We start from the raw sequence: 22,488 nt of genomic DNA on the forward strand, positions 1-22,488 counted from the left end.
GATAACGACAGAGAGACTTATTTAAAAAATAACATATTTCTAACATCTGGCTACAGATCATATTCACCTAGGCAATATTGATCAAAAGGTTACTTTTTCATCTATATAAATTTAAACACTTCGGGTCTTCTGGAAAAAGTAGTATCTTGAGTTTGGGGATGAAGTTAGCTGTAGACTTGCTAGAGTTACTGAAATAGGATTTAAGGTATGCTGTGGGTTTAGAGATCCAAAATAGAGCTTTGCTATGGCCAACCTTGCTGGAGGATTAACTGCCTTAATTCATTTGAAATAAGGTGCCATATAAATCATTAAATTAGTAAGAATATGCTAAGTGCTGAATTTTTAACAAAATAAAATACCTTAAGGATATCTTTCAGATCTCTTGCCTCAAAGGAATGTTCTCCATGTCATTAATAGAATGAAGGTTCTTATACTGGGTCCTGAGGAAATTTCTCACTCCTCCTCAACTTCTAGTTAGGATGACAGATGGCATTTTGGTCTGTGGTAGGGTAGACAAATGACCTGGTTAGTCCTGAGATGATCAAATGAACACTGAAAAGCTTGGGGCCAAGAGGTACTCTCTATTCCTGGCCTTTTTGGTGAGAAGAGGGGCCAAGTCCTTTTATCATACAAACAAGAATCTGGTGTGAGAGACCCAGAGATTGGCACAGGAAGTTCTGATGATCAGAAATTTCCACTTTTGCCTTCCATTCCTGTGACGTAGAAGCCATGACAGATCAATTGCATGAGCAAATCAAGGGTGGTGGTTTGGTTATTAGAGCCCATATCACTAATTTTTATACCAGAGTAATCGTAGTTATATGGGTACAATATACTGTGGCAAGTTTAACCCCAAGAATTACTTTACCTGACAGCCCAAATCTTACAGAGATATAAGCTCTGGCAAGATCATTATTGAAACCTACTTAGAAAAAAAAAATCAAATTCTTTGACAGGATGGCAGATGCATGTATGGAAATCTTGAAATGATATTGGTCTTATCAATTTTTAAATTACAGGAATTATATAAAAGCCAGCTCATCATAACACCAGCTTATTAAATGAGTTACTTCTTCAAGTGGAATTCAACAGCAAATATCAGATAAATCTAGTGAAGTTAAAACTAGATAAAACTAATTTAAAAATTAAGTAAACTTGCAGGACACATAATGAGCATACAGAAATCTGTTGTGTTTCTATACACTAACAGCAAAATATCCGGGTGGAGCTGGGTGGTGAACATGGATTTATGTGATTCCAATCTTGATGCTTATCTATGCACTATGCACACAGTATCCTCATGTAAGTCATCAACATTCTAATATAGAAGAAAATTATGCCACTTTAATAACTGACTAGAATTATTTTGTGGTTTTGATAAGATTCAATTATTTTATTGCAGGAGCAGATAATTAAATAGTTTCATACCAGGCTTAAATGCTTATTCCTTTTGGAAAATAATTTCATATGGCTTTTTGAAATGTTAATAACAGAGTACAATTTGCAGGGCATTTCAGAGAGAACTGGATAAACTCCATAGCCTAGCTTTGTATTTTAGTTTCCATATTTTTAATGAAAAAATAAAAAGGAGTTTTCTTTTCTATTTTCTCTGTTTATGATTAGTAAAAATTTATAAAACTGTTCTTAAAATGTGCATTTTGGTAGGCAAAAATCAAAAAGTTTTACATATGTTTGTATCTAAAGGTATTTGACATTCAGTTGAGTTATTTTTTAATCTGATTTATGGAAGTAATAATAATTTGGACATGTTTTAAAAGCAGAGACTACAGATGCCAAGTTGTATTTTCATGAGATGCCAAGTTGTATTTTCATGTCATAGGAACAGTATCACAGGAAGAAAAATACATGTTTTATTAAAATGTTTTTTGGTGTCCTCAACATATAGAGGTTCTATAAAATGAAATCTAAGAACAATTGTTTTTATTATGTGGTGTGAAAGGAAAGTAAATTATCAATTTAACTGTGAAATTTAACTATTTACCAAGCTAAGTAGAAAAATTTTGATTTATCAGCTTGGAGTGTTATCTATGTCAAAATATAGATAAATAGTTTCTTTATCAGTTAAGGCTTTGCTGGCTTCTATTCTTGTGACTTGTGACTTTTCCAAATATTTAAAGAGAAATTTAAAATTCTCTAAACAAGATTCATCTTAGTTGTAACAAATATATTTTAACCAAAGTGACTTTGTTTTAAAGACAAAAGTATATGTCAAGACCTAAAACTTGAATAATGAAGGAATCAGGTGAAGAGATTTCATAATCAATAAATTTTTAAGTTAAAAAAATAGGTAAGTGTAGTGATAATATTAAAGGATAAGTATATATTCATGAATATTATGAATTTTTTCAATACCTGGGAAACTATAATTACAACATTCAAAGGATTTATACGTACATACTTTGAAGATCAAGGGATTCTGTGAAAAAACTATCAACTTTGTTTTATTTAAAAAATTTCCAGAGTAATTCAGTATTTGTTTATGCTTAGAAGTTAAGGGGGACCCAGCAGTCTCCCTACTCAAAGAATATTTCTTTTTCTTTACACAAGTTATTTAGTTTCATTGTGTTTCATTCACTTAGGAATCTTGTTTCAAAGCTGTTTATAGATTTTTGTTTATCACATCACAGATTGCTTAAAAAAGGGCAGATTAGAATGTTTCCAGTTGTAAGTTACAGAAATGGGCTTTTTTGAGTCAGCTAAATGTAAGTTTATACTAAAAATACAAGGAGGAGCAAAGGAGAGCAGAAAAAAATTGCACAATCACTAATACTGATGAACTTCTAAATAGACTGACCAAGAAAAAAAAGAAAATACAAATTATCTAACAAGAATTGAAAAAGGGAATATCATTACTGACCCCACAGACATTGAAAAGGATAATAATAGTACAAACAACTCATGTAAATCCAACACCGTAGATGAAGTAGACCAATTCTTTGAAGACACAAACAGAGTCTAGACCACCATATACATGATAAACTGAATTCTTACCCTAAAATCTTCCCAAAAAAGAAAGCTTTAGGCCCAGATGATTTCATGAGCTAATTCTAACAAATATTTAAGAAGATAGCATACCTATTTTACACAAGTGGCATTTAGCACATTTACAGTGCTATCAACAATCACCACTATCTAGTTCCAGAACATTTTCCTCATCCTAAAAGGAAACTCCATACCCATGTAGCAGTCATTTCCCATTTCCACCCTCCACCAGCCATGGACAATCATTATTCTGCTTTCTGATTCTGTGAATTTGCCTATTGTGGGTATTTCATGTAAATTAAATCATACAGTATGTCTCCTTTTGTGTTGGCTTCTTTCACTTAGCATGTTTTCAAGGTTCATGTTGTAGGGTTCATCATGTTCATGATCAGTATTCTTCTTTTTTATGATTGAATAATGTTCCATTGTATGGGTTTACCACAATTGTTTATCCATTCATCAGTTGATGGCCATTTGAGTTGTTTTCATTTTTTGACCATTACAAAAAATGCTGCTATAAACATTCATGTACAAATTTTTAACACTTGTTTTAATGACTTTGGGTATATGCTGAAGAGTGGAATTGCTGAGTCATATGGTAATTCTGTGTTTAACTTACTGAAGAACCCCTAAACTGCTTTCTACGGTGGTGACACCATATTATATTCCCACCAGCAATGTGTGAATGTTCCAGTTTCTCCTCCTTCTTCCATTTTCCATATAATTTTTATTTTTAAATTCCAGCTATTCTAGCAATGAAGGAGTATTGCACTGTGATTTTGATTTAAAAAGTGTATTGTTAACATATTTATGTACTGGGGGAGAAAAAATGATGTAAGATACATTTATCAACTTTGAATTTATTTACTTTATTACACATAAAAAGTGACTGTAGGTAAATTAGAAATGAGACTATAGAAGACATTTTTTTGTTTGGATTTAAAAAACATGGCAACTTAAAAAATGAGGTAATTTCAACCAAATCCAATCCTATGCATAAACTGTATGTGCATTACTCGCTGGTGATTACCCATTATTGAAATTATAACCTCCCATGCATTGCTGATGAGAAATATAATTTATGAGTATAAAAATATGTGAGATAAGACCTAAATTTCCAAACTTTGGTATTAAGTACATTTTCTCTTTTTCAGGCTTCTAATGAAATGATCGGTTGTAATTTTTTAAAGTACTTTCCTGTCTTTATCCTTTGTATTTTGGCAAAGAGTTCTAATATTTGCAAAACTTAACAAATAGTTTACATTCTTTGCCTGAGAGAGCTTAACTTTCCTTAAGTGGAGACAGCACATATCAGAGAGAAGTGCAGACACAGACCCATTGGTTCATATAACTGAATTATAAAGTGTGAAGCAAATGTGTGCTTCAAACTCAGGTCTCCTTTACAGTGAAAAAGTGAAATGAAAGAATGGGTATGCTTCCCTTTAACTATATAGCTTAAACTTCACATCCTGACACAAGTAGGTCCCAAGGAGCTTATCTTAAAATTTCTGTATGGTTGCACTTTGAGAGCCTGTGGGTCCTCGTTGTCAGTCTAATCTTTTTAGTAAACAGAGTCCATAGAAGGAGCAGCTGCACTGATGGTTTTAACAGTTTCACAAAGATATCTTATATAATGCCAGGTCAAGTTTTGCTCTGCCTGATAAATGTGGAAACCAGTGTATAATACATCAAATAGCCCTAGAGATGCTTTTTATTTGACAACACATCTGGAGCCCATAAAGATAATTTTGTATTTATTCTCTGCTTGGGAAAAAGATACCATTAAAAAAATGCTCTAAAACCTAGTTATTCAGTATGAAATAATTATAATCACACTGCCTTCCAAAGGGTGTTTTTTTTTTTTTCCTGATTTTTGCCACATTTTCACACGTGGAATGATGGGAAACCTAATAGAAATTAATTTTGACTTGTCTTCAACTTTATAACTTCAAAAAAGAGCATGAAAATGGACAACGGGGTCACTAGTAGATTCCAAAAAAGATAAGCAATTCAGAGTAAGTAGTAAATAACAAATGAGACTTTATTAAAATTGGGAAGAACAAAACTGTGAGTGTGTAAAAATGATAATACATAGACACAAATATAGATTGTTTATTCCATAGCTGATTAAAATATATTTAAATCTATAACATATTTATATGTTTTGATGCTTATTGACTCTTACTTTATAGAAAAATATAGCTGAGGAATCATATGCCTCCTTTTCATCCATCAATTCATAAATGATTTAGTGATTACTCTTTTTTTTTAATTGAAGTATAGTCAGTTAAAATGTTGTGTTAATTTCTAGAGTACAGCAAAGTGATTCAGTTATACATATATATTCCTTTTCATTATAGGCTATTACAAGGTGTTGAATACAGTTCCCTGTGCTATACAGGAGGACCTTGTTGTTTATTGATTTTATGTATAATAGTTACTGTCTGCAAATCTGGAAATCCGAGTTTGTCTCTTCACCCCCCCTTTTCCTCCTGGTAACCATAAGTTTGTTTTCTATGTCTGTGAAGTGACTATCTTTTTAATGTAACAGTATTTGATTTAAGTCACTTTCACAACAAGGGTAATATAAAATCAAAACCTTTTTTGGATACAAGGATCTTAAGCAAGACTCTTACAGATTTCACAATATATTAGAGAAGAATATTTAACAAGTTGCACTGTTGTGTAACTGTTACTCTTCTGAGGATTCCAGGGTGAAGGAATCAGAGAAACTCTTGATTATGCATGATGTCACCCCTTCCTCTGAACTCTTCATTTTATGCTTATATAATGTAAGTATGGTGGTCATTTTACTTTTGGCCTTTTCCAAAGCACACAGAGTTTGAACATTTTTTACTGATTTCAGTATTTCATTAGGTGTCAACTTGAGATGTGTGCGTGTCCAGAGCATAGTAACTAAACACAGCTGTCTCTCTGGGAATTGACATTTTCTTGTTGTTAGGAGCCAAGGGAAGTGGCTGCAAAATAACTGGGTGGCTTGAGGGGGAAAACATAAAAGACAGAGCCTTTCTTCTACAGACAGGAGAAAGGAAAGTCAATGTTCTTGGTCTGTTTTGCTCTTCTTTGAGCCAATTTACCGAGTCACAGATCTCCACTTCACAGAGATTGTGGAAGGATGAAAAATAATGATAAAGGAAATCGAGCCTCTTACGAAGTAGAATGATTTTATATTTTTCTATATTGTTTATACAACTTGGTAAAACGGAAACACTTACTTTCAAGAATAATACAGACTGTAAGGAATCAGAATATTTCTTTCACTAGATCTTATCATTACTGGAATTGAGTCTGTCTTTGTTTCTCTAGTGTCTTTGGGAGAAGTGTTATCCTAAATGAATGGATTTTCCAAGTAACCAAAGCATACTCTTTCAAGCACAAAAGTTTTTCATCATTTTAAAACATCTGGATCTCAGAAATCTTTCTAAAATTTATTGTCCCTTGTTTTATGAAAGAGCAAATAAAGAAAGATTATTTATTGGAAAATAATTTATAAAATTATCCTTTATTTTATTTTATTTTTATTATTTCATTTTATTGTATGGTGGTCTGTGTTCTCCTTTTTTCGCTTTCCCTTTTAACAACCCCTCTCTATTTCTCTTCTCTTTCCTTTCCTTCTTCTCTGTTCTTTTTCTTCTCTCTTTACTCTTCCCCAGCTTTTCCCCTTTCTTGTTCCCTCTCTTCCCTCTAGTCATGATTTTCCTCCCCTCCTCCACTCTTCCTCCCACTCCATCTTTCCCTCATCCTCCCACTGTGGAGCAATTAGCTCTTTCTTTAAGTGCTTCCCCGTTGCTCATTCTCTGCTGGCCTTGACTTTCTGCCCTTCTTCCACCAGTCCCTGTGCATTCTGCCTCAGGAGCACAGTGACTAACCCCTGGTGATGATTCCCCCAGGAATCGCCTGAATTGCTAATCTGGGAGCTGAGAGTGAGGACCACTACAGGAAGAATAAGTATCACGTGGAGACACGCGGAGTTGGGTCCAGTTACCTGCCTTGAGGCTGCAGACTGAGAATCTAGCTCTCTCAAGCCCTGGCCTTTGTGTTTTGCCTGAGGCACTTGGTCCCAGCCCATCTCCCATCTACGATCTAAAGCCCCAGTGCCCAGCAGGGAACCTGGCTCTTTGTCAGCTCACAGCAAATGGTGGTTGAATGAATTCTATTCTTGGAGGGACTGAATTCTTATTCCTAAAGAAAAGTTTGGTAGTGGGATCAGAGTTAGGCGTAGGTTGGTAATAGGTCCAGATTGCAGTCAGGAACGAGTTAGATTGAGTGTTGGTGTCAGGATAGGGTCAGATTTAAGACTGGCTTTAGGATTAACCATTTGCTGGCTCATTCATCCACCAGACATTCACTGACACTGTCTCTGCTCTGTGCCTTGTGCTGGTTGCTGGCACCCCAAAGATGACTTAGCCTGCCCCTGCCCTGTAGGAGAGACAGATAAATTCACCATGGGACCAAAAAGGGAAATATTTGTTTCTACCTGATGGGGTGGTTGGTTGAATATTATCATGCTAGAGATATTTCTTCATTTTTGTTAAGTTGAATAATACAGTCGTTTTATGGGAAAGTTTTTTTGTCTTTCAAGAAATTGGAATTCAACAATGTATGACTTTAATTCATCATATGTTTTACATTTTTATTATGCGCTCTCTGTTGAATAAAAAAATAAGACATATCTCTGCCCTCATGGAGCTTATAGTCTAGTAGGAAGAAAAACAATAATGACTTTTCAATTATTTACGGATCAGAAACTAATATCTCAGCAATTAGTGTCAACTTTACCTCATAAATCAGCAGAGGATACATTTCTATCTGCCAGTTGCATTAAATGGTAGCGTCTTTACTTTCTTCTTCCTTCTTTCTCTTCTTTCTTGCCTTCTTGCTTGCCTGCCTTTTTTGCCTTCCTTTCTTTGTCTTTTTTTTTTTTTAGGAATGAAAGATTAAAACTGACATTTTTTTTTTTGCCAATACATGCAAGAAACTGATAACTCAACATCTTCATCATCATCATACTAATAAAAATGGTTTCTGTTTATCAAGTAGTTTATTCCAGGCACTGTTTAAGCACTGTACTTTCTATCTTTTTTTAGTTCTCACAATCCTGTGAGGTGTCCACTACTATTATTGCTACAGTTTTGCTGATGAGGAGACCAAGACTGGGAAATGTTAAATAAATTATCCAAAGTCTACCAGCTAGTAAATGAGAAGAGTCATTACTGAGTCCAGTCTAGGTTTTTGAGCGGCCAGTATATTGCTCTTCATGTAGCATTGCCCTAGGGTGGTAACTCTTACAACCTTCTAAAGGGATTTCTTTATCTTTGTGTTATATTTTTAATATCAGATAACTAATTGCATTTCTACATATTTACCATAGTTCATCAACTCTAAGACCACATAGATGGCCTTAAGTAACTATCATTTTATGTACCAATCAGAAAGGAAAAAAGCTACCAAGTAAATGACAATCTGCCACTGGTTATGAGGTACATCTAATTATAGAAATGTCAGAATGTGAGTGCAGGCATATTAGAATTCATCAACGATGCATGCAGTGCATATAGACAAGGAGAACAATGTTCTGCTCAATCAGCAGTTTAGAAGGAGGTGGGAAAGGTGCAGGCTGATGTAAGCAGGGTCAGCTGGAATGACTGAAGATGTATTTTCAAAAAGAAAAAAAAGGTTTTAGCCCAAATCTGTGTAACTAGAACAGTAAACAAAATGCCCATCATATATTGCAAGTTCTGAGATAATTTATTTTACATATAACCAGTAAAACATATGTTTTTGGTCAATCATACCCAGCAAAGTGTTGAGTTCTGTTCTAGCAAGCAGTTAGCTTCCTGGACGATGACTTTGATTCTAGGTAAGCTTGGTTCTAGGCTTTGTTGGCTGGTCTATTCCAGGTTTGCCCTTTCCTATCTGTTGGTCATCGCACTTATTCCTAGGGCATGGTTCTGAGAGTAAGGATGTGGCATTTTTGTCTCAGTTGAATGACTAGTAAGTGTTCAGCTTAGTCTCTTCACTCTGGCCTTGCCCAGTTTCCAAGGTCTTCCCTGCTTCGTGCAACCACTGAAATCTCTCTTCAGCCCTCAGCCTCCCAGCAGTTGTGAGAATGGTCTCTCAGAGTCTCACCCTGTGAATTTGCAGCTCAGGAGTTGGCCGAGAACCAGAAAGGAATTTTTATGCAGATTTTATGGTTCCTTCCCTGTGGGTCCTTCTTCTCTAGTACTACTCCCCAATGCTGTGTTGGCAGCCTCAAGTACTGATCTCCGTTGACTCCTAGAAAGAAGACCACTAGCTAGCTGGACTCTCTTTTTCTGGCCTGAGGTTTGGAAAACTACCTCAAGGGTGTTTTATGCTATCAGGAATCATGAATCTCAGGCTTACCATTTCTATTTTAAAAGCAAGATGTAAATGTAAAACCAAGACATTTTCAATCAAGAAGTTGAGAATGTGAAACAAATACGTGACATAAATATTTAGATTTTAGTCATGAGATTTCGTTAATCATTTTGGTTATGTTATCATGGCTAAAAAATGTAGCATACTGAATCTGCCTAGTATGAGCCTAGATTATTTTATCTATGATAAACTAAAGTAAAAAATGTGGATATTAATTTTTTAATACAAAAATTTGGGAAAAGATACAGAACTGAAATGCTTAAACTCATGAATGCTTTATCAGTTCTCATGCTGAGAGATTATTTCCCTGAATATTTTTTTCAAGATGATTGACACACAAACAGAACAGTTAGTGTGATTTGATTTCAGTCTGTTTCTTTCTGGTATGCACCTGTGACTGATAGTCTGAGCAGTAGTCTTGGCTGCCTGACACTTAGAGTGTTTGGGTGGATTTTAGAAAATATGAGAATGATACAGATGTTATATTAATGCACTACTCCATATGGGGAATAACTTAAAAAATAATGTTAACCTAATACATTGAATGACTTCTGTTAATAGTATTCTAAATGAATACAAATAAAAGTGCTAACTGATGTTATCCAATTGATTTTTTACTGTTCATGTCCTTTACACAACAATGATACATTTTCCCTTTAGCATTCTAATACCATTTTACGTGTAAAGTTGTAAGTTGATTTTTACTCTCGAATTAAGACTCAAGTTTTTATTTTGCTACAGATAAATGTTATGGAATAGTAAGCATTAAAAGTACTTAGAAATTTTTATTTCTTTATGTTTAATATTCAATTTAATAATATTCATGGAAGCAATTTTAGTCACTTTGAACATACTCTTATGATCTGGAACAAGCTGCTTTGTCTTTCTCTTTCTTATTTTCTTCATTTCAGAAACAGCAGGGATTTTAAAGTTTAAGAAGTGTGAGAAATCTCTGCAGTAGAAAATGAGAAACAGATCATTTTCAACATATTTAATCCCACACATTTTAATAAGACAGTTATTCATTATTAGGTAGTTGACAAAGGTGATGACGTTTGTTTCTCTGAATTTTTAGTTAAAAAAAGTATGCAGGTAAAATGCATTTTGGGTCCTCATTAGGCACACCGTTGTGTTATTGTTTATAAGTCAGTGAATTTTTAAGTAGGGTTAACCAACAGCAAGTAGTTGTTAAGATGTAAAATATTGAAGCTAAGACTCAAAATGGAAACCATTACAGCATAGTGAGCAGAACTAAATTTCAAAGGTCTGGAGGTCTGCCAAGGCTCTTTTGAAAATGCTCAACTCCCACATACCTATGGCTCCCACTGGCAATAGACTCACAGAGGGAAAAAAAAGAGGCTCAGAGAACACCGCATGTAGAGACAAGCTGCCTCACAAATGCAAAACTGAGAAGAGTGGGTCACATTTTCTTTTTGAAAAAAGCATTATTTTTCATTTTGGACGCAACCAGTAAAAGGTCAGGCCGCTGATTTCTATTTTGTATAAAATCTAAAATGGCATAAACACTGTAGCTCATCTTGGTTAGAGCCACAGTAATTACATTTTTTGAAGTTTATAGCATGGTTGATTTTTGTCACTGCCGAACATAAATCTTTAACTATAGACTGGATCATTCCAACAGCCTGTTATTCAAACATAACAAATGAAAACTCTTGAGGGCAGGGGACAAGATTCTCTAGAATCCTGGTGCATCTCAGAGCTCAAGCATGGTCCCTGTGTACAGTGGGCACTCAGAAAATACTGTTATTGGTGTTCATTCTGTTTCATACAAGTTTTGCCATCATTTAAGAAAGATACACTATCTGTTTAATGCAATGATAATCAGTCTATTACATCAATTAGTTTTTGCTATATAACAAAACTATCCCAAAACATAGTGGCTTAAAACAATATTTATTCTGTAGGCCATTAATTTTAGTGGAACTGGCCAGTTGTGTTATCCTGGGCCAGGGCCTCCTGATCTTGGTTAAAATTTTTTCATATGTCTGTAGTAAGTTGCCAGGTTAGCTAGGGGCTAGCTAGGTGAAAATGGTTAATACTACAAATTATGCTTGGGAGGGCAATAATTCAGATTATTTCTTGCTATCAACCAAAGCATATTTTTGAAAATTATAAATTATCACAAGATGGGGTTTCAAAAACTATTGTCTACATATTAATAAAATTATATGGTTTTTTGTTTTTTTTTTTTTTTTTACAATTTTTAGACATCTCACATTCACCAAGAGCTACTTTTAAAAAGCTAATTTCAGGTGTGTGCGTGTGAGTATACGTGTGTGGTATATAATATATGTAACATAAACCATATATATGTGTAACACACACAGAGTATTTCTTTGCACCTTAAGTATTCCATTCTGAGCTTGAAATTACCTCTCTAAGCATTAATCATCCATCCATTCAAACTATTAGTCCTTTTGCTACTGTAATTGTCAAGCCAATGTTTTTCTGATTTAAAATCTAATCACTACAAGAAAATATTTCAAAATCATTGATAATTTTAAAAACTAGAATGCTTTAATGATTTTCTGTATTCAAAATCAAATCCAAAATCTCTACCATGTCATTCCAGTCGCTCCCTAACTTCAGGTACCATCAGACACTAAATCATGTTTGCCTCCTGTTTTAAATGAAATTATATTCATAATATTCCTCTATATGATTCCCATCACTTAAGTAATATAATTTTATTATTAATATTAACCCAGTAAACATCTTGTCACAAGTATCTGATGTAAACAACTCTACTCATATGTATATTAGAGGAAATTATTTGTTAATTAATAGCATTAACTGTCAAACCTATGCTTAGAAGTCATTTATATGTATAATTGGTTAAGAAAAGGTACATTTTCCTTAATATACTATAACAATTAAAATTTTTATATGTGATTTATGCATCATATTGCAGAATAAATTTGGCAGCTTATCTTAAATTAACTCTGTGCGCTTCAATTTCTAAGGTCAGTTTAGAAATAAATTTAAAATGTGGGTAGATGTGTTTCTAGAAAGGAAAGAAAAACGGCTGTGGAGTATTTCAAGTATTTGATTTGTTTAGTGTCTAACTGTGAGCAATGCCCTTTTTGGAACAAGTGGGTGAAAGTCTTGGAGGAGTTTCAACGAGTACCACACCATTCGTTCCCATTCTTTTCATGTCATAAATCCAAGGGATTAACTAGATCATTTGTGACTATTTTAAAATCTGCACTTTTATGGTTAATTCTTGAAGTATATGAATTGAAGTCTCAAAATAAAAGCAAAAGTTCCTGAGATGGAGTCACAATCACAATGCGGGTAAAACACATGCACACGCTTTGGCATAAATGTGAGAAGCCCCAGGCACACATCCGTCATTAGTCTCTCACAGGACTTGTCCTATTTCAGGCTTTGCTCTGCTTGCAATAGAAACAAGAAAGTTTGAAAGTGGAGTTGGATCTTCAACACTCCGTTTCCTTCCTAGAGTCAAGTGCTCCCATGTTCCAGGGTATTTACTGAACATCCCGAAGAAAGAAATCAATCATCTTGTTTCTAAACAGCTATTAAGTTGTGTAGACAGTATTACCTAGATCACTGATTGTACTTTCCACTGATCATCAGACATGACCTGCGTGATGAGGATGATACCAGAAGTTAAAAAATAAATAAATAAATAAATGACTGAAAAGGAGATAGTTAAGTTTAAGTTATCCATATCTATATCATATGCTATGAATGCATGTAAAATCACTATTTGACTTACTCTTGAAGCAGAAAAAGCTCTACATCAGGGGTTCTTTACCTGTGAAGCATATAAATATCTGGTATGCAAAGGTTTTCATATGAAACTGAGTGAATGCCATTGGTGCAGTAATAAATTATTTTGTTCACAAAAGGGTTCAATAACAGCTGAATGAATAAACAAAAAAAGCTAGTGAGCATATATAATAATGACTAATAAGATTATAAAGGTTGGGGAGAAGGAAAATGAAGTTGAAAATTGGACATGATCATAATTTTTAGACTGGCAACCAAAAAAATAAAGTTTATAGCTATTTCACAGTAATATAATAAAACATTAATTTAAGGTTTAAAAATTGCGTTTTAATCTAATAGCTTAATTGTGGAATCTAAGCCATTTTTAGGTAAAATGATGGATGTCTTCCTGAAATTCTGTGCTTTGAGATTTCTAACAGGTCACTTTCTGGCAGATAAGCTTATGCACTATCATCTAATCCTAAGAATCCATTCCATTGCTGACTGAACATTTACTGAAGACCTACAAAGATTAGGTAAGTGCTTCGTACTATGAAGAGACAGACGAAGAGGACACTATTTTAAGGAATTCATTTAGTAGCTCAGACAGGCATGTAATTGTGGCTGCTTCTCCCAATTTTAACCTGGTTGACTCTTTTTATTTATTTATTTAACCATTCCATTCAGATTGACCAACTCCATTCAGATTGATCATCTTTTCCTTTTACAAATGTTAGTGCCTTTAACTTCCACATATTTACACTCAAAAACATTTCTATAGAATATTAACTGAAATGATATCAATTGAAGGGTATATACAGTTTAAAATGATAGAAATTGCCAAAATACTCTTTTAAAGGGTGATGAAAATTTTTAGGCCCCTCGAAATTGAATGCAAATATTCCTTTCCTTATAGTTCAAGAATACCAGGCATTAAAGTTATTTTACATGTGGTTTCAGTGTATTTAGCTTGGTATTAAATACTTGCATTGAGCACTGTTCTATACATTTTTTTGACAAGTGATTTTCTGTTGTTGAATTGCCTGTTCTTTTTGGAGTCTATTTTTCTATTTAATTATCTTTTGGGGGGGTGTATAGATTTCTAGAAGAAATTTATATAAAAGTGAATGTTAATTCTGTATCCTTTCTACATGGCGAAAATATTTCTGCCAGTCTGTCTTAGATTTTTCAACTTTGTTTATGCAGGTTATTACCAAAATGAAATAGAAATGTAGTCAGAGCTGTCAATCATGTCTTTTACATCTTATACTAAGAAAGAGATTATGTATATGTATATATACATATACTGATATGTATGAATTGTGTATATTTATACATATGCATATATATGTATGTATATATATATAATAGTTCCTTTTGATATTTTAGAGTTTTTAAACATTTAATTATTTAATATCCCAACCCTACAAGGATCCAAGATGTTTGACTTTCTGTACCCCTTAAATTTTGCTTGCAATTCAGTCAGTTTACTTCTGAATTCATCTCTGTCTTGTAGAAACTTGTTAAATGCAACCAACAGCATCACAGCAGGCGACCCTCACTCAGCATCCCAAGGGACTAAAGGCACAAGTTCAGTCTGTACATTATCTGCTTTCAAAACTGGTGACAGTTTTAAAACATTTTATCACTGCATACCATCACCATCCTTCTAATTTCGAGTAATGGTTTTCTCACTGTCTCTGGCTGCTTATCGGGGCAGTGACATATATTTGAGATATTCTGCTATGGTAACACCCAATTTGTGTATCATTTGGGAAACACAAATTTATGCCTGCAGCAGTAAAACTTCACCAAATCTCTCACAAAACAGTGGTGTAAAAATGTTTATTTTCTCACACTGTGTATATATCTATTGAGGGTTACACAAGTCAGGAATGAGGAGAAATCTGTTATTAGATTCTGGAATATTATGCAGTGGTAAAATTTTTTGTAAAATAGTGACTTCCTATAGTTTTCACTCCAGGACTTAGGCTAAGAGCTAGCCTCTATCTAGAACATTGCAGGTCTCATGACAGATGGAGAAAAGAAAAATGGACTTAAAGCTTCTGTTCAGAGTGGCATATGTAACTTTCCCAAATGGTTAAGTCGCTAAAGCAAGTCACTTGCAACTCCTATATTTAACAAGGGAGAAAGGTATAATGTTCTGGCTGAGAGAGGAAGAAATGCTCATAATAATAAAAATGACCTTTTATTTCCTTGAAATTCGCCTCCATTGTCTCTATTCTCTCTGTGGATTTCTTTCTTGATTGTAAGTCATTCTGCTGTATGTTCTATGATATTTCTTCAAATTTATCTTCCAGAAGACTAATTTAGTCTTCAATAGGGTTTATTTTATTATTTTTCTATTTAATTTAAACATTGCAGTTAATTCCAGAGCCCTCATTTCTGTTCTCTTGATTGCTTCAGTTTATAGCGGTCCAGTCTTACTTTATGGATGTCATACTCCCTTGGATATAGATTTACATGTAAATTTTTTTTTATTTCTTGAATTTTCTTTTTTTTTAAATCAATTTCTTTCTCTTACGTGATCTTATCTTAAATATTTGGTGATATTTGATCATTCAGTTACATTTATTAATGAAAGACTTGCAGTATAGGCAGACGATGTAAGCTTTCTCTGCAGCCTGTCTCTGGGTCAGATCTTTCTCCCGAATTTGATGGTAACTGAAATCTGCGCAAATGTGTGAGGCATATTGATGGACGAGATTCACTATGAGCACAAGAAGCATATAGGCTGCTCTTTTTCAACTCTTAAAATAAAGAGAAATTTACTCAGGGAAGAGAACACTTTCATGTGTATTTCTTCCTCTTGGCATCTTCAAATAAGACCTTTCCAAAATTTTGTGGGTTCCCCCAATCTTTAATTAACAAAGGAATAGGATTAAAAATGGAAACTTATTAAGGAAGAAATAAGTGTGAGACATGAAGGTCTCTGTAGTTTAGCTTGGAAAGCTCAACCCAACAATATTTGGATGAGGATATTAAAACTCCCTGCCTCCTTCACTTACTATGCAATTAAGTGACTAGTCAAAGGCCCTTAGTCATCCTCCCAGAGCAACATGATCATTTACGGGGCTAGATGAAAAATCTGAGTCACTCAGTCCTTGTTGGGATAGATAATTCTACCAGGGCCTGAGCCCAGTAATTTAGATGTATAGTGGTAAATAAATGATGGCTTCTTAACTCTTGTTGACCAAGAATCTTTTATGCTTTTATTTTTCTCTCTTTATGTTTGGTATTTAAATATCAAGTTACTGTACTTACATCATTAGCCTTGAGAGTAAACAGTTGTCAGTAAGGGGTTGGTTGAAAGGAAAGAAAAGAGAAGTAAGAATGTTGAGGATGCAATCTCTTACAGCAACTAGGAGAGTAAAAAAAATGACTGTTCAGACATATAAAAATATCTTTTGCTCTGTGGCTATGGTCTTGTCTGAGATGGATTACTTCTGTAGCTCTGACTCAGACTCATGTGCTTCTCAAAATCCCTTTTCAAAAGAGATTATTCCATTTTTCTTGTTATACACCAGATCCTTTTCTCTACCAGTGGTCTGTTCCAGCAGTCATTGGCTCCACTCCATTGCTGGATTATGTATCTGTTTCTTCAAACCAGTCTACTTGTCTATGATGTTGTGACAGTGTTCTGTTTTCTTCAGTGCTGCATACCCACATGCTTGGAACATAGTAGGCATTTAATTCACTTCACTGAATGAATTAAAAATGCACAAATCAAGCAGCTCGTTGTACATGTGGTGGTAAGTATTTCCCTAAATGTGCATTTTTCAGAAGAGTTGAATCATAATTAAAACCACCTCAAAGTCTGTCAGCAAACTCTTTGATGGTTAAGTCAGTCTGTCATGTCAATTGAATTATAACGATTCTAGTCATACTGCCCTAGAAGTTTGAGGTCTAGATTTTGATAGATTCCTTTTTTGTTGATATCTTAGAGATTGGATTTCATCTTTGTGGATTTTTTATATTGAATGTTTATTTTGCTGTATTTTATATTTGAGGTGTTCGCTTCCATTGTTTGTAATTATCAAGTGACCACATCTTAATTAACAGTGTAATTTTAAGGTGGTTAACATTTACTAAATCAGTATTAGAGTTAAAACAGCTAAGACAAAGACATGATTTAATCTTCATTTACTTTCTCAATTTATATTTAAATAATCTAAGGTTTTCTTGGTTACAAAAGAAAACCCAAATTCTCTTGGTTATTTGATTTATTAGCCCACCAAGGAGGAAAAAATAAATAAAGGCAACCAGGTGTTAGACACAGATGTGTACTGTTACAGCTAATATGCCGTGCTTTTCCAGTGAAAATCTCTCAGTATATTTTTTTGACTGAATTATGTCATTGCAATAAAAACTTAAGACTCTATTTAAAGAGGAAGCATAACTAATTATATAATTAAATATTTTCTCTATCCATCTTCTTCATCTGTTCAAATGCCCAATGGGTGCAGTAGACATATTCAGGCACATACTGGATCATAGTCATAAGCTTTGATGGGCAGAGCCAAGAAAGCATATGATCAGGGGGTATCAAACAAAAGGAAAAAACATGCTTGAATTGAATTTTATGAGCTAGGAACACAAAGATGCAGCCTACACAATAGTAAAGATCATTACCCCTGAAGCCAGATCACGAGGGTTCAAATCCTGGCCCAGTTACCTACTAATTGTGTTGTTGGGCAAGTCACTTAACCTCCCTTTGTCCTAGTTAACTCATCTGTTTAATGGAGATAACATAACACCTAACTAATAGGTAATTGTCAGGATTAAATGAGTTAATATGTGTTGCTCAGAGGAGTGATTAGTTTATAGTAAGGCATGTTAGGAATTACTTTTATCACTACTGCCTGAGGAAATGTATTATGGTATTTATAAAAAGGAGGTGATAGGCACGGTTATGATTAATGTCTCAAAGTTGAACAGTAGGAATTATGCACTCTTTTCCATGGCAAGGATATTCATTGGTTGGACTCTGATATATGAGTAATTCCAAATTCTTTGCATTTTTAGTGGAAGGCATAGATAGAAGAATAATATAAACACTCTAGTCAAAGTTGTTGATTGCCTATATCTTTGTCCCTTTCTAATTGAAACATTTCTTTTACATATCCAACCCTCAACTAGGTAGGCATCCATTATGCTTGAAAGGAAGCTGACACCAGCTTTTTTAAGTGGTCTTGACTTGGTTGAAAGATAATTCTATCCTCTATCCTCTGTGCAAGTGTTTAGCAACTAAGATTTAAGTTAATCACCATGTAGTACTTCCCTTAATTCTCCAGTAATGCCTAATAAAACACCTAGGGAAGTTAAATGGCCTTCTTTGTGGGACATTTACTTGATATTAAGACAGATTCAAGCCATCACCAAAAAGATAGATAACAAACGTTGATGTACATGTGGAGAGAAGGTAACACTTGTGCCCTGTTGGTGGGATTGTTAATTGGTGCAACCACTTGGAAAACAGTAGGTAGGGTCCTGAAAAAATTTAAAATAGAACTACCATATTATTCAGCAATTCTACTTCGAGGAATACATCCAAAGGAAACAGGAACAGGAACTTGAAAAGATATCCGCACCTCCATGTTCCTAGCAGCAGTATTTATGATAGCTGATACATAGAAACAACTGAAGTGTCCATCAACGGATGAATGGAAAAAGAAGTCATGATCTGTATCTATATTATTCAGCCATAATATGAGGAACTTGCAACAATGTGGATGGAACTTGGAGGCATTATGCTAAGTGAAATAAATCAGAGAGAGAAAGACAAATACTGTATTATCTCATCTATATGTGTAAGGTAAAAAACAAAAAACAAAAGCAAAAAAGCCCATCAAAGTCATTGAAAAAGAGAACAAATTTGTGGTTACAAAAGATAGAGAATGAGGGGAAGAGAATTGAAGGAAGATGGTCAAAAAATACAAATTTCAAGATAAATAAGTACTAGGGATATAATGTACAACATGACGACTATAGTTAACAGTGCTGCATGATATATAGGAAAATTGCTAAGAGAATAGATCCTAAGGGTTCTCATCACAATTTTCTTCTTTTCTTTTTATCCTATTTGTATCAGATGATGAATGTTAGCTAAACTTATTCTGGCAATCAATTCATTATGTATGTAAGTCAAATCACTATGCTGTACACCTTAAACTTAGTGATTATGTCAATTATTTCTCACTAAAACTGGGGAAAAAAAGAAAGCTAATGAAAGAAGGATTATTCATGTTCTCCTATGCATTATTGTGTATGAAGAAGAAGCCTGGAATTGCCACAACCCTCTTGCAACTCTACTGAAAATAAAGGTGACATATGGAGAGAAGAGAGCCAAGAGGATAAGGGAAGTCAAGCAAGTCCTTACAGAATGAAAATAAATTAGCAACTTAGCTATAGACTTTTTCAGTTATATGTCATAACATTTTCTTTCTTCAAATCTGTGCTCTGTTTTCTGTTTGTTGCAACTAAAAGTACTATAACCAATATATACACACATTCATGCACTCTGTGCATTTATGTTTCAGAAGAAAATCTATGATAGTTTTCACTGGATGGCAACTAGGTAAAAACTCAAAAGAGGCTTATTATGATGCAAAAATCAATCAGACCACCTACTTGGAAGTTAAGAGACATGGTGTACAACAAGACTGGCTTAATTCCATGGATACAGCTCAATTTTTCTCTGCTTCTCTAGAGCCTGGTTTTGTATGTGTGTTAGATTTATCTGCAGCCTGGTAGCAAGATGGCTGGCAGAGTTCCATACTTTATACCCACATATCATGACATCCAGGATAAGAATAATGTCTTTATTTCAAATGAAGGGCAACTTTTTGCCTAGGGGCATTCATCGAGCTTCCACTTGAGTTTTATTAGTCTGAAAGGGATCATAGTTTCACCTCCTACAGAGAGTTAATTTACTTAAGCTTCAATCAGTTATTGGCAGGGGAAATGGGACCGCCATGATTGGCTTAGGTTATAAACCAAAGTAAAACCCCAAGGCAAATACTGAGAAAACCACAGTATTTACTAAACTACCTTTAATTCAGAAGTAAATAATGGCTAATATTTATTGAGTATATAGTATGTTCCAGACAGTAATGTGTGGATTTTACATTTACGCTATCATTTATTCCTCATAGCAGAACTGCAACTTAGGTATTGGTATGTCTTCATTTCAAAAAAGAGAAAAACAAGACACAAGAAGGTTAAAATAATTGGACTAGGTCACACAGTTTGCAAATGTCCTGACATACATCTGTATTCCTCTCCGCCTTTACAGACCGTGCTCTTAATCACTAGGCAATGTTATGTTTCTGTTACTCATAGTGATGGAAGGAAGATAAGTGACAGAACACTAAGTGTGAGAGTTAATTGTTGGACCTTGTCATTTACTGTAAATCCATTTGGCTGAAATCAACAACTACTAGCACAGCACAAGTACGAAGTGAACGAGTTCATGGAAAGGAGAAGGTACGTGTATCATTTGGAGAGTAGAACTGTCAAGACTTGGCTATTGTTTATGGGGGAAGATACTCAGTACCAAGGATACTCTGCAATGTCTCTCTGAAGAAGATGTCTCCAGTTTGATAATTTTGCTTCCATATTCATGAGGCATTAGGAGGGTGTTTATTTTTAAAAAAGAAACTTTTTAAATTCAAGATTTGATTTCCTAGCTCACGGAGACATCAGAGAGTGAAGGAGAGGGAAAGACGGAGAGGAACCAGACCGCGAAACTGATGGCCTGAGCCTAAACAGGAATTGCTGTGAGACCCATGAGTTTCTTAAGCGGAACTTGACAGGAGTTGTGTCCCTAGTGTAAAGACTGTGGTCAGACACAAAGAAAATAGAAGGGCGTGTGTTCTAGAAAATAAGTGCTCTCCAGTCCTTATTTCCAACTGTCTCTTCTCACACTGTCTTTTCTGGAAGCCACTGCTTGTTCAAAGATGAGGTTTAATGGAAAGTAAACTAATAAAGTTCCCGTGTATAAAAACTGCCAACAGAAAAGCAAGACACCTAGTCAAAGGACAGACATCACACACCTCAAGAAGAACCACTCCATCCAGATATAGGAAGACGTTAGAAATTACCTTTTAAAATCTCAAAATAATAACTTCATCTTTTTTTAAAGAAGTAAAGACATGAGAGATCAAAGTTTTAAGAGATCAGAAGATAATAGGTCGCTGCATATGAAAAGCTTGAGAACAGAACGTGGGGAAGAAATGGAAGTGAATTAAAATATTAAAGGTATTATAGAAACAAACAAGCAAAAAAGATGAAATAAAATGGCTGAAAAGAATGTCAGAAATATGTGGATAGATTTGAGCCAAAGCACATAACAAAAGGAAAATGTCAACCAACTAAATAGAACTACAAAAAATTAAAAATATGGTAATAAAGGACATCTGGGCCACACATGATTCACGGTTGTGAAGAGAAGAGAACGCGAAGAATACAAAACCTATTCAAACACATAATAGGTGAAAATTTTGAAACAAATAAAGACTGGAATCTGTAGATTTATGAAGTATGCTATTTACCAGGGAACACTGCTAGAGAACAATAGATACCGGACATGTCTTGGGGGTTTAACATCACTAGTAATTGGTGTCCAGACAGCAAGGTGTAGCCTCTTATTACCAGAAGGCAGTGCATTTTAACCAGTGAACGATGTTTACAAATCCTGCAAGGAGGGAAATATAACCTTAGATTTTTTTTTCTTGGGTAAATTCTGACGTTAACAACAGCAGGTGGATAGATGATCACAAGTGTCCAAGAACTTTAGCAAATTTGGCACCAGACAGATAGACAAATACACAAAATTATTCTGTCACAAGCAGTATAAAGAGCAGAGGACTACAGAAACTACCTTGAGGTGGTGGGAAGAGAAATTATGGGGAGTAATGAATCCTTTCAAATATAAAACTGGAATCAGCCACAGTGATTATTAGTTTAGGAAGGAAGAATGAACATAACTGTATTAATCGCAAAAATCAAGGGACTAAGAGTCATATAAATGTACATTACATCATTTTTACTAACAGGGAGTAAATAGAAACTGTATTAATTGAAACATAATTTTTTTAAATGCTGGAAAATGTCAATAAGTAACAATCTATGTCAAGTATACATGGTGTCTTCGTTTTATGTTATGGCATATTATCTGTGAGTTTCAAAATTTTCAAAATAAGAATTGGTGACAAAATGTGAAAATCATTTGTTGTTTAAATAAAACTCCCATCCCTTCAAGTTTTCATTATCTTTTTAAATCTTAACTTT

General features: G+C 34.3%; 1 long non-coding RNA gene across 1 annotated transcript in view; it reads left to right on the forward strand.

The window, feature by feature from the left end:
- Nucleotides 1-22,488, forward strand: part of LOC123618319 (uncharacterized) — a 61,507-nt gene that overhangs the window by 31,214 nt on the left and 7,805 nt on the right. The window contains exon 4 of the long non-coding RNA XR_006726738.2: nt 13,606-13,712. This is a non-coding gene — a long non-coding RNA (uncharacterized LOC123618319). The remainder of the gene's footprint in view (nt 1-13,605; nt 13,713-22,488) is intronic.

Source organism: Camelus bactrianus, chromosome 5, assembly GCF_048773025.1.
Source record: "Camelus bactrianus isolate YW-2024 breed Bactrian camel chromosome 5, ASM4877302v1, whole genome shotgun sequence".
Classification (NCBI taxonomy): Eukaryota; Metazoa; Chordata; class Mammalia; order Artiodactyla; family Camelidae; genus Camelus; species Camelus bactrianus.